This window comes from Sciurus carolinensis, chromosome 13, assembly GCF_902686445.1.
Source record: "Sciurus carolinensis chromosome 13, mSciCar1.2, whole genome shotgun sequence".
Taxonomy (NCBI): Eukaryota; Metazoa; Chordata; class Mammalia; order Rodentia; family Sciuridae; genus Sciurus; species Sciurus carolinensis.
The window spans coordinates 87,762,378-87,774,846 of record NC_062225.1 but is presented as its reverse complement, the minus strand read 5'-3'; positions in this window follow the sequence as shown (position 1 = coordinate 87,774,846).

Below are 12,469 nucleotides of genomic sequence, written 5' to 3'. Positions count from 1 at the left end.
TCCAGGAATCAGGGTGGCGGGATGGGAGCAGCACTGCTCACTGTTGCCCAGTGACCCACTAAAACGTTTCGCTTCCTGATCCTGTGTCTTCACGCTCTGCTGGCCTGGTTGTCTTAGTTCCAGGGGGAGGAGAGCTTCTTCCAGGAGACACTGTTTTGATCCCATTGAACTGGAAGTTTGAGCTGGCTCCTGACCACTCTGGGCTCCTCATGCCTCTGAGTTGACAGAGAGTCACGGTGTTGTCTGGGGACATTGGGAGAGGGGAGATTGGAGGATGTCTGAATGCAGGAGGTCCCTCAGGGTGTCTCTTGGTGTCCCTATGCCCTGTGATGAAGGTCACTGGGAAGCTACCCAATCCAGGTGGGACTACAGGTAACCCAGATCCCCAGGCCTCCCTGGAGGTACCTGCTGAAGGCAACGGAAATACAGAATGGGTAGAAGGAGGGAAACACTGACCACAAGACCAATCACGAAAATGAGTGGATTGTCATGTTTCCTCTGTATTGTTACTAATACATTGTGCTATAGGCCAGCAGAGAAGAGAAAATGTCACTCCCGAAACTTTTCCTTGTGGAGAGGGATTAGTGTTTTCGGCTATAGGGGAATAGGTGTGTCATTTTAGGTACTGAGGATGTTAAAGTGACAAAGGGTGGACATGGGCTAAAGGTGCCCAGGTAGCTGGTGAAATATCATTTCAGGCTGTGTCAGGGTGTTTCTGACAGATCAGCGTTTGAATCTGCAGGAGTAAGGAAGATGCCCTCACAGTGTGGACCATCCAGTCCTTTGAGGGCCAGATTAGAACAAGAAGGCAAAAGAAGGGAACCTTCCCCGTCTCCTTGAGCTGCAGCTTCCTCTTCCTGCCCTCAGACACGAATGCTCCTGGTTCTCAGACCTTTGAACCCGACCAACACCCCAGGGAGAAAAAGGAGGTTTTCCCTCTACCCATTTCTCAGGTCTTTAGACTCAAGCTGAAGCAGCTCCACTGCCTCTCCAGTGAGCAGGTGGGATGTTGTGGCCCTTCTCCACCTCCACGATTGTGTGACTCAAACCTCCTCCACCACCTGTCTCTCTGATCCAGATAGATAGATAGATGATGGATGATGGATGGATGGATGGAGTTTTTTTCCTATTACTCCTGTTTCTCTGGAGCACCCAGACTATACACCCAAGGTCATAGGCTGATGATTTCAGGGGTGAGCAGGCTGCCTTCCCCACTCCCTTTCCTGGGTCATGTCTGGGGTGACCCTATTCCCCAGGTAGGTGCTATGAGAGGTCAGTCTTCCCAGCCATGCAGAGGTGGCCAAGTGAAAGCCCTGCTGGCTGCAGCCCTCGTCTGGCCTTGGGCCCCAGGCCCTCTCTGACTCCAGATTCCCCAGCCTCAGTCTCCCACGCCTGAGTCCTGTCAGGCCAGAGCAGGAGAGTGGACTGCTTGCCCTGTCAGTGCAGATGGAGTACAAGCTGTGCCCAGCCACCAGCACAGATGGCCCGGTTTCCAGGCGCCCACACGGGGCACTTCATCTCTGTTTGCAGGGCTGGGGTTGTGATAAGAAAGAGCCAACATCGTGCAGGCCATGCAGGCCGGCAAAGTGCCCCCAGGACCTCTCCAGGAAGTCCCTGAGGGAGGGGTGGGGTCTACCCTCGGGCAGCTCCCAGGTCCTCCTGCCTTAGAATCTCCAGTGCTGCCAGGAGTGGGGAGGGTCCTACCCATAGGGCTTAGGGGCTTAGTGGCTGGCACACCCCGCAGGCACAGCCGGCTCCTCACACTGTCCCCAGACCTGCGTGGCATTGGCTGTGGAGACAGTGCCTCTCCTGGCTCCACCCACTCCGCATACCTGACCCTTCTTCCACTTTATTCTTTTGAAGTCCATCCTCCGGCAGCAGGTCCCCAGGCCTGGCCTTATAGCAGGGCGGCCCTCGGACTGAAGTCGCCGCTTCCTTGGCCCGGCCGACTCCTCCCAGGTCCCTCTGGGTGGGGCCGGGTAGTTGAGGGGACTCCTGATGCCTTCCCAGGCCTGGCTCCCAATCTGACAGCCACATTCAGCAGCTTCCAGAGCCTGGGATGAGGAGGAGGGTGGCGAGAGGCTCTGGGCGTCCGAGGGCACCAGGGGCTGTTTGTGAATGCACTTTGGTTCTTCACGGAGGGCGTCCTCATTTAGGCCTTTAACGTACTTACCAACGTCCGTCTGGTTAGCCCCGTGTCTGGCGTGTTTCTTCCACTGTACGTGGACCACACTTTCCCATTTCTTTGCAGGTCTTGTCATTTTTTGTTGAAAATTGGACATTTTGAATAACATGGAGTGGCTGTAGCTACCCTGTAAATCAGACTTCTTCCTTTTCTAGGTCTGTTGTTGTTCATTATGTGACTTTTCTGAACTAATTCTTCGAAGCCCATTTTCCGCGTTGTACTGGACACCAAAATCTTGCTCAGTTAGCTTGGTGGTTGTCTAATGGTTGGACAGAGATCTTCGTGAACACCCAAGTCCCCCGTGTGGGTGAGGTTTGTGGGCGCTGCCACACCTTTGACAGGCAGTGAAACTCTGCCTTAGCTTCCACTTCCTCCCTGCTCCGAGCCTCGAGGTCCACGGAGGGGAGATCCTAGGGCCACCTCTCGTCTTTGCTGAGCATGGACGCAGTCCTGTGACCGCATGGCCTTCAGGGTTCCCAGGGGCCTGCTGGAGCCTTCCAAGGTACCTGTGCACCTCCATTGCCTGGCTTTTCCTCAGCCTCTTGGCTGGGCTCGTTCCTGCTCCGACTATAAGGTACCTCCTCAGGCAGCCGCGGAGGGAGGCACCAGTCCTGCAAATAGTTTCTGACAGGTCCCTCGGGAATATGGGGTGACCCAAGTCTGGTTAAACAAAGGCAGCCTTACCATGTGGGTTTTCCAGAGACCCCCCAGACAGCTCAAGTAACAGCAGCTCTCTGGGTTGAGGCTTTTGGGGAGCCCCGAGCCCCTTCTGCCCCTCAGGTGGTTTTCATCACAGCTGTGGGCTTTAGGCTTTAAGAGGCCCCTTGGGAGCTGGAGAAGGGGGTGGGCTACTTCTCAGTAGTTCAGGAAGGAACACTCGATACCCGTGATGGACCTCAAAATAAGTCTGCTGAGCGCAAGAGGCCAGACACGGAAGAATACATTTTGAACAGTTACGTAAAACCCTAGAAAGCACACACCCACCTCCAGTGACAGATCAGTGGTTGCCAGGGCAGGAGGGAGTAGTCCCCGTCCAGGCAGAAACTGGGGGTGCTGCAGAGGACCTGCATGCTGGGGAGACCAAGGCCTGGCCAGGCCTGGCAGTAGGTACGTGCAGGCTTCCTGGGTGGCCAACAGCCAGGAGGGACCTGGCCTGTGGGTGTCTGGCCCAGCCGACCATCCACGGCTTTGTTCCTGCTGGCCTTGGCGCACAGCCCCACAGCTGGCAGACACTGGGACCTTTCCCCCACTTTCAGCTCTGGCCTCCAGACGATTCCAGGCCTCTGAAGTTTACAGGAGTCACATGTCGCTGGCACAAAGACCTCCTACCTCATTCCCTCTGTGCTCTGGGCTTCAAGGGCTGCACTAGAGAGCAGAGCTGGGCACTCAGCTCTAAGCAAGGCCCAGCTGCAGACCAGAGTTTAAGCCTGAGGCATGCAGGGTTGGACCAGGCCAGAGCCAGGACCCTCGACAGGAAGCCCACCCTCAATAGGACCTCAGAACTCCACAGCCCCAGTGCCCACCCTGACACTCCTGGCTCTGCACCAGGAAGCACACTGGTGTGAGAAAAGGTGTTCTGCCACCAACGGTTCTAGTCAGAAGGCCCGGGCTGCCCGTGTTCCGAGGCCAGTCCTCATCCCTGGACTCCAGCCTAAGACTTCAACCTCTACCATCCTCCTTGGTTCCCATGACCACCATCCCCAACCCTGCCTCCATTGCTCTGTGGACCCTGGTGGCAACAGGAAGTAGGTGAATGAAGAAGAGTCATCCTCGGAAACCACTCCATCCAGATGGAAGTCTGCAGAGACTCCCCTGCCTACGCAGTGGCACTGTGTGATAGCATGGTGGGACAGTGGCCTGGCGTTGGCATGTGATGGCACGGGCATGACAGGACAGTGGCCTGGTGATGGCATGGTGGTACAGTGCCCTGCATTGGCACGCGATGGCATGATGATGCCGAGTGACAGCCAGCTCTCGTCCCCACCTGTCCCTGCTCCCTCATGGAGTCCCTGCTCTTTGGGTGTGGGGCAGAACTTGGCAAAGAGTGGCATGTGGGGCCTTCCGTTGGCCTCAGCTCCCTAGGTCTGTGCCCTTCTAGGCTGAGCTCCTTGGCCTCTGGCCAGCCTGGGTCCACCTGCACCTGTCCGGCTCCTGGCACGAGCTCTCCCTTGCTCTCCATCCTCCAGGGAAAGCCCCTTGGGCACACAGGCTCCTAGAGGTCGCTGCAGTACCCAAGGAGCACTCCTCATCAAAGCTCGCAAGAAAGGTCACACCTGTGTAGGAGACCCCAGAGCTCAGGGGGGCTGGTCAGGTGAGCAGGGGAATCGAGTGCATTGCCAGGAGGTCTGAGAACCAGACTCGAGGGGTCGGGCTGCCTAAATGTGCCCTCTCGGCCGTGTGGCGGGCCAGTCGCTGCTGCTCTCCTGAGCTCTGGTTCCCGTGGTTTGAAGGGTAACAGTCGTAGGACATCCAAACACTGTGAGCACTCTGGGTTCAGCCAGGGCTCCTAGAACTTCGCGCAGCGCGCTGGCCTCCAGCTCCCGTGAAGAACACCTTTTCTTTCCTTCCCAAATTCAGTCCAAGGCTTTTAGGTGAGGCAGTGCCCTGTAGGTGTTCTGCCTGGTTGGGGGACGCAGTAGCCTAGAGTGGAGTGTTGGAGCACAGCAGAGTTCAGAGGACATCCAGGAGGGCTCCCACCCTGGAGGTCAGCCCGCAGGAGTGGGGAGGGGACCGTGCAGGGGACAGGGGACAGACTGGTACTGGTGTCAGAGCTGGAGAAGTGGAGCCGGACAAACTGGCACGGCGTCGGATCCGACAGGGTGGATGGGGTGTGCCCTGGGGGGGGGGGGCTCCCACGTGGCCTAGTAGGCGAGTGTGGGGAGGGTGCTGAGCAGTGTAGAAGGGGAGCCCAGCGGTGGCGGGAGCCCCGGACGCATTTTCTGGGGAGTGGCGTTCAGAGTAGCAGCTGAGACGGGGCACTGTGTGGGGCAGGCACAGCGACCGACATGGAAGACCGGCCTATGGACCCAGGGCGGGCTCCAGACTGTCGAGGATACTTCTAGAAATACCACTGATTCCCTTGCTCGCTTGGCTGGCTCCAGGTCAGGCCCTGTGGGTACTCAGGGGTCAGGAGCATGTTCTAAAGCCAGGAAGCAAGGACATGCTCAAAGGGCAAAGGGGACTAGGAATGGGCTTGAAGGGGCTCTGCTTAGTCTCTGGAGTTGCTCTAACAGAACACCTCAGGCTGGGGTGGCGACAGAGTTCTCACCTAGCAGGCCCCGGCCTGGTTTCAACCCCCAGCACCCAAGAAAAGTAAATAAAGAGAACAAAACAAAATGGTTGCTAAAAACAGAAAGTGCTTTCTCACAGCCCGGGGTGCTATGCCCTCGGGGCCTGGCGAGGGCCCTCTTTGAACTGTGGACTGCCTTGCTGTGTGCTCACATGATGGAGGAAGGCCTGATCTTCTGACCTCTTCTTTCGAGGGCCTTGCCTCCACTCATGAGGGCTCCACTCCCATGGCCCAATGCCCCAAGGCCTCACCTCCTAATATTACCTGAGGGTCAAGATTTCGGTGTATGAATTTTGTGGGGATCAAGCATTCAGACCACAGACCAAACCCAGGAAAAGTTGAGCCTCAAAACAAATACATGTGACATATCACTCGCTGAACAGAATAGACTATCACAGCGCCATATTGGTACTAATTAGTACATGAACAAATTGGAATTTTGCTGAGGAATTTACATGATTTCAAAGTACTCCCCTCTAAACGCTTATTACAAAATAAAAAAGAACAACTTCACCCTGGAGACAACTGGCAGACACACCTCACTCGCGACCAACATGAACACTGTGAGCAAAGAGGAAAGCCGGCCTGAGGCCCTCTGGGGTGTTGCTGGCCAGGCCCCTCTGCTCGCTGCAGAGCGTGCCAACCACTGACACAACGTTTCCTAAGAGAAAGAGATCATTCACCAGGTGGTCAAGCACGGAGCAGGAAGACCCCAGCCCTATCCACCTCCCCCAGATGGGGCTTGGGATACTTGCGGGATAAAGAGGTGGGGTGGTCTGAGGTGGGGAAAGGTGCTGGAGGCGAAGTCACCTGTGGTCTCTGCACACGTAAGCAGACTTCACGACTCTTCCTGGGACACGTGTTCAGAGAATGCCAGGTTAGCGTGATCTCAAGGTGGAGTTTTTGGCCTCCTGGCATCAAAACGTCACCCATCAGACACCCACACAAGACCAAGTGAAGAACTGGTGGTTTTGACAACAGTGGACTTCAGGTCCCTGGAAGATAACCCAAGCGACCATTACCACCATAACCAATCCCAGGTGTGTCCACAGCAAAGCCAGGAGGAGACACAGCGCACAGCACAGCTGCATGGACTCCAGAGCTAGCAATTTTCAAAGCCAACAAAGGAGGAGCAAGCAAGGGGGCGCACAGGGACTCCAAGTCCCGGAAGTAGAGAGTACTCGGAGCTGCTTCCTGTGGAGGAGGACAGGCCAGCGGTGTTTGTTGGCTGAGAATTATCCAAGTTAGGATCGTCACCCACGGAGTCCTGGAGACTGAGGTCTTATTCTACTGGCAGTTACATTCTTAAATATAGCTCCCAGGGCCTTGAGAAATGCCTTCGAGCTGCAAAAGATACAACATGACAATCAGGTGACCGACCGAAGGTGGCCCTGTGACCAGGGATGCTCCAGCACAGACAGCGCGGTGGCACCCTGCAGTTGGTGCCGTGAGAGGCCTGCGCCAGGGAGGACAGAGGCTCATATGGCCACCAAGGCCTGGTGTGTCTGAGGATCAGCAGCGACGGCAGCACGGGTGTCCATGTACACGTGTATCGGTGCATGTGATCACATGTATGTACACACATGTGCATGTTTGTGTGTGTGTGTAAGTTAGAGCTGGGTTAGTCTGACTGGTTTGCCAGTAGCCGGGCTGCTAGCTTCGCTGTGTTTAAGGACGGCCGGAGCTTCTCAGGAACACCTGAAAGAAGGGACACTCCTGTGTTGTGCTGACATCATAGGCCATTTTAGCTGTTCTCATCACAAGCAAATTCACCATCAGGTGGGTGGACCAGCCTGGAGCCAGAGGAATGCATTCCAAGGGAAACAGGAAGAGGAAGGGGCTGACCTTCCTGGCCCTTTGCCCTGCTCTGTGCATTGCGCTAGGTGCTGGGGGTACAGCTGATTCATGTCTCCACTTACGTTGGTCAAGGTTCTTGGTTGCAAGCAACAGAAAACTCAGAATAGAAAGTTGGCTAACCTAGGCAGAAAAGCAGCTCTAAAAGTGGACAAGAACTCTGGAGCAACAGGCAGAAGCACAGCCAAGGGCACACATCAGGAACAGGGGCCAGGAACTGCCCAGGATCCGCCCTGCACCTGCTGGTGGATGTGGGGCTCCCCCTCCCCGTGGCCCCTCCTGGGGACTCACTCAGGGCAGAGGCAAAACGCTGGGGCCATCTGCTCCACCTTTGTCACATAGTCCTGGCTATGGGAAAGGGAGGAGCGTCTGGCCCCCAAGGCCTGGGTCATGGCAAGTGGCTGGCCTCCCTGCTTCACAGCAAGAGTTTCCTGGAGCCAGGAAGGGAAGGGTGGAGGTTGCCATAAAGGACACAAGTCCTTGCGCTGCCCCAGGACTCCCTGAGAGGTGGTGGAGTTGGGCAATAGAAATATCTGGAGTGGAGGGAGCCACTGGAGAGGAGTCCAGGGTGAGAGGGTGAGCTCAGGCCGATGCCAGGTGGCCGGCTGGGAGAGCCCGGCTGCTTGGGATTGGGCAGCTGTGGGGAGGGGCCGAACCCACGCCTTTCCTGAGACACCTGCAGGACCGCCCAGGAGGACACCGGGTGCCAGCCTGGCCTGGGACTCTGCACTCTTGCTGCTGCCGCATGTGTCTGGAGCAGGTGTAGGGAAGCGGGCGGCTGAGGGTTTGGCAGGCAATTCCAGGCCAGCTGTGGGCCAGACAGGGGTGACTCCAGCCATAAGAGAGGCAAGGCGGGCAGGAATCGAGGGTGGGCCGGTGGGGGGCTCTCAGGAGTCAGAGAAGTAAAGAATTGGTCCCGCTGTCACCAATGGGACATAGGGGAGGGGCGGCTTTACAGAGTAAACCTCTCGTTGGAGGGAAGGCAGCATGACCTCCAGGCCACCCCAAACTGTGGACCTTTGACCTGTCCTGGCACTGCCCCCTCCTCAGGCCCTGTCCCAGGACATGGCTTCCCTCAGGGTGGCAGGCTCAGAGCCAAGGCGCCTCCTGGAAGGAGCCTCTGATTTCCAGAAAGACCCAAACTGCAAACACACAGCGTCTCTCCGAGCTTGCCACAGCACCAGGGCCTTTGCTCGGGAGATAAGGCCGTGTCCACAGCAGTCCTGTGAGCAGGCTCACCTGGCCTCCCAGCAGCCGTGGAGCTCAGGGCGGAACAGGGAAGGGGTCTGAGGGCCCCACACCCCTCAGTTTTGGTGCTGTCCCCTCAGGGCTGTGTCTGAGACAGGGATCCCCAGCTACAGGCCCAAGAACACGAGGGCCAGGAGGCCAAGCACTTGGGCACCATCTGCAGACTACATGAACCGTGCGGGGTGTGCGTGTGTGTGCACACGTGTGCACGCTCATGCCAGTGCATGCACGCACAGGCACAGGTGTGTGCATGTGTACTACTTCATTCTTGTCTCTTTGACTCGTGTTCATGAAAGTGTCCCAGGCCCGAAGCAAAGGGACAGCACGCAGCAGGCAGGAACAGGAGCTGCCCTCGTGAACTCCTCAGCCTACGCAGGAGCCACACAGAAGGTCGTTACGAGGGTGCCCAGCGAGTAGCAGGACACAGACCGCCCAAGCCCAGCCCAAGGGCCAGGAAGACCTCTGGGAGCATAAGCAGAGGCTGAAGTGGGGATGAGCTGGGGGCGGGTAGTGTTCTAGAAACCAGGGCTGAGTGGGCATGGTCCTAAACAGGCTTTCTGAGCAGAGGACTTTCAGAGATGGGCCTGCAGCAGGAGCATCAGCCTGTTCATGGGCTGGCGAGGGTGAGACCCCAACTAAACAGCTCTGCTGGAGGCCCTGGTTTCTGCCACAGAGGGTGACACTTACCAGACTTAGCCTTCCTGCAGCTGAACAACAGGAAGCGGCGGTTCTCAGGATCGCATCACGGCTGTGACCCTTAGAGAAAGACACGCTGGGGAGACCTCAGTTCCACTCCAGCTCTCTCCCCGGAGGCGACCTCGACTCTGAACCACAGCTCAGGGAGCCGAGGCAGAGGACAGTCTCTCACTGAGCACAGAAGACAGACTGAAGTCCGGGGGCGCGGAAGGAGCTGCAATGTGTTCTGGGAAAGACTGCAGCCTGGCGGGAAGAGCTCCGAGGAGCTGCGAGTCGAATGAGGCTCCTGTGGCCACACAGGCATGGCCAGCGGCAAACACGCCAGGCCTTCAGCTGGGTCTCAGGAAAGTCAACCCACCGGGAAGGCAGCTCAGAGGTAGAGTGCTCACCATCCCCAGAACCGAGAGCGGGGCGGGGAATCCCGATCACACCCAAACCCCCGTGCCCGTGGTTGTCATTTGCTCTGGCTTTAGTCCTTAGGAAGGGCCACTCCACAGCCTTGGAGTAAGGGCCACCCTGGACCTGTCCTACCAGAGTCCAAAACAAGTCTCGACAGGACAAGACTGATGTTCCAATAACGTAGCTACATGCCCAAACAAAACTCAGTAGACTTTAAAGGAAGACAACAAAATCAAGACTCCCAACAATGTACTATCGTTAAGTCCAACATCCAGTGAAAAATTATTAGACATGATAAAGCTGAATCACTTGAATCATAACCAGGAAGAAAAGCAGCCAATATGGAACCCTGCTGAATTCCTGGGGCAAAGAGAGAGAACCTTTTGTCATTAGGCATTTTCCTATTGGTGGTGGGACAGTTACCATGAAGAAATGCTAACATTGGAAAGGGGTCTCTGGAAGCACCTAAGAAACTCTGGGTGGAGGCTGCACAGTCCATGGAGCCACTAAAGGCTTCACAGCGTGGACAGGCCTGAGGTCCCGCGTGGGATACAGACACTTGGTACAGTCACTGCCCCAAGAGGGTCACTCCCCGTGAAGATGGACACAGCCAAGCTCAGATGGCTGCTGCCTCGAGGGGGTGGAGGGGTGTGATCGTGGGTGCCTTACCGGAGGAGAGTCCTTTTGTGTCGACTTAAAAGATTGGTGGGAAAGAGGACGATTTTCATCCATAAAATCATATGATTACTCAAATGTGATCACTGTTGGTACTCTGGTGAATTTTTTCTCTTTGAAATCTTTTTCTTTTTTCCTAAGTGGAACTTAGAACCTGACCCCCCTCAATTCTGCATTGCATTTTTCGGTTAATGTCATTTCAAAAAGTATTTTCTGAAATCCTTCATATCATGGATCTTTGATGGCTGTGAAGTGTTTCATCAAGTGTCTGTGACATGGTCTGACAGACAGCTTCCCTGTTGCTGGGGACTTAGGTTATTCGATCCTGCTGGAATGTCCTCACTCTTCCGATGGGTGTCTCTAGTTAGATTCCCGGGAGCGGCATGTTGGCTCAAAGGCACTCACGGGTGATGTTCCTGATGCGCACGGCCAGATGGCTTTCATAGAAGGTTCTCGAGCCTGAACTCCCTGCACACTTACTCTTGTGTTGTAACATGTGTTTATGTGCCTTCTCCCCTCTCCAGGGCCCGGCGGGCAGGAGCCCAAGGACACCCCTTGCATCACTTGTGATCACACTTCTGCAAAGGAGGACTATCCAGGGTCAGAGACAAAAGCCCAAAGACACACTCCAGAAACCAAGACTGGCAGCCTCTGAGAACAGGGGTCACTGGGCTGCACGATGGTCTCTCCGCCCCCACTAGGACCCCAGCGGCCCTCGGTCCCCAGGTGAGATGGCCAGTTTTATGTGTCAGCTTGGCTAGACTGTAGTGCCCAGGAGTTCAATCCAACAACCTTTTAGGGGTTGCTGTGGAGGCGTCAGCTAAAGGACATGGCCCTCCATAACGCGGGAGGGGGCCCCCCCGAGTCCAAGTCTGTAAGAGCAAAACTGAGGCAAAAGAAACTGTCATCTCTAGGGCAGCGTGGCCTCCTGCCCTGCGGATTTCCTTGCCAGCCAGCCTGGAAGGCAGGGCGTTAAAACCCCACCATGTTGGGGCTGGGGCTATAGCTCAGCCGGTAGAGTGCTTGCCTCACGTGCACAAGGACCTGGGTTCAAGTCCCACTGTGTTGGAGCAGGGCCTATGAGAGCAGCACTGGAAGGTGCCCGCAGGTTCTGTGGTGCTGTTTTAAAATGTGTTTAAAAAGAGCTGAACGACTGCTCACCAGCGTGGATTATCTCAGAAACCTCATGCCAATCAAAACCACACAGACTGTATGGCCCGAGGTCCGCATAGCGGCAGGGAGTCACTGCAAGGGACACAGGGAGCAGGAGGCTCTGAGTCCTGAACACGGTGGCTGCACAGAGGTCTCTGCCTGCCAATACTCCTTGAAGTGCATCCTTCAGATGCCCCCGCCCACGGAGCTTCTCTGCTAGGAGCACTCTACCACAAAGACACATCTCCAGCCCTTTCCTAAGTTTTTATTTTGAGAGCTGGGCGATGAGACACACTCCTGTAATTCCACAGACTCCGGAGGGAGGCTGAGGCAGGAGGATCCCAAGTTCAAGGTCAGTTCAGCAACTTAGGGAAACCCTGTTTCAAAATAAAATAAATAAATAAATAAAAAGGACTGGGGATGTGGCTCTGGAGTTAAACACCCCTGGGTTCAATCTCTGGTACCCCACCCCAAAGTTTTTATTTCGAGACAGTTACTGAGTTACTAAGTTACTGAGGCTGGCCTTGAACTCCTGAGCCTCCTGCCTCAGCCTCCCCAGTCACTGGGATTACCACCAGACCAAACTCATAAAGTATATATCAATAAAGATGTTTGTAAAAAATAGTGATTGAAGAGCTGGGACCAGCCTCCACTCTCCTAATGAGTGTTCCCACCTTGCCCTGGGGGGGTACTCTCTTTGTCACCTGCTGGCTGCAGCCCTTGGGGAAGTGCCACAGAGATAGATTGGAGTCCAGCTCCCTTAGCCCTGCCCATGCCTCAGGGATGGACTCTGGGAAATGGAAGCACTTTAACCTGGGCACTTTTGGCAAGGGTTTGAAAGCCCAAGTCATCTAGAGAAAGAAAAAAAATGTTTAAAAACAGGGGACAAGGTGGCATATGCCTATAATCCCAGCGGCTCAGGAGGCTGAGGCAGGAGGATCTTGAGTTCAAAACCAGCCTCAGCAATTTAG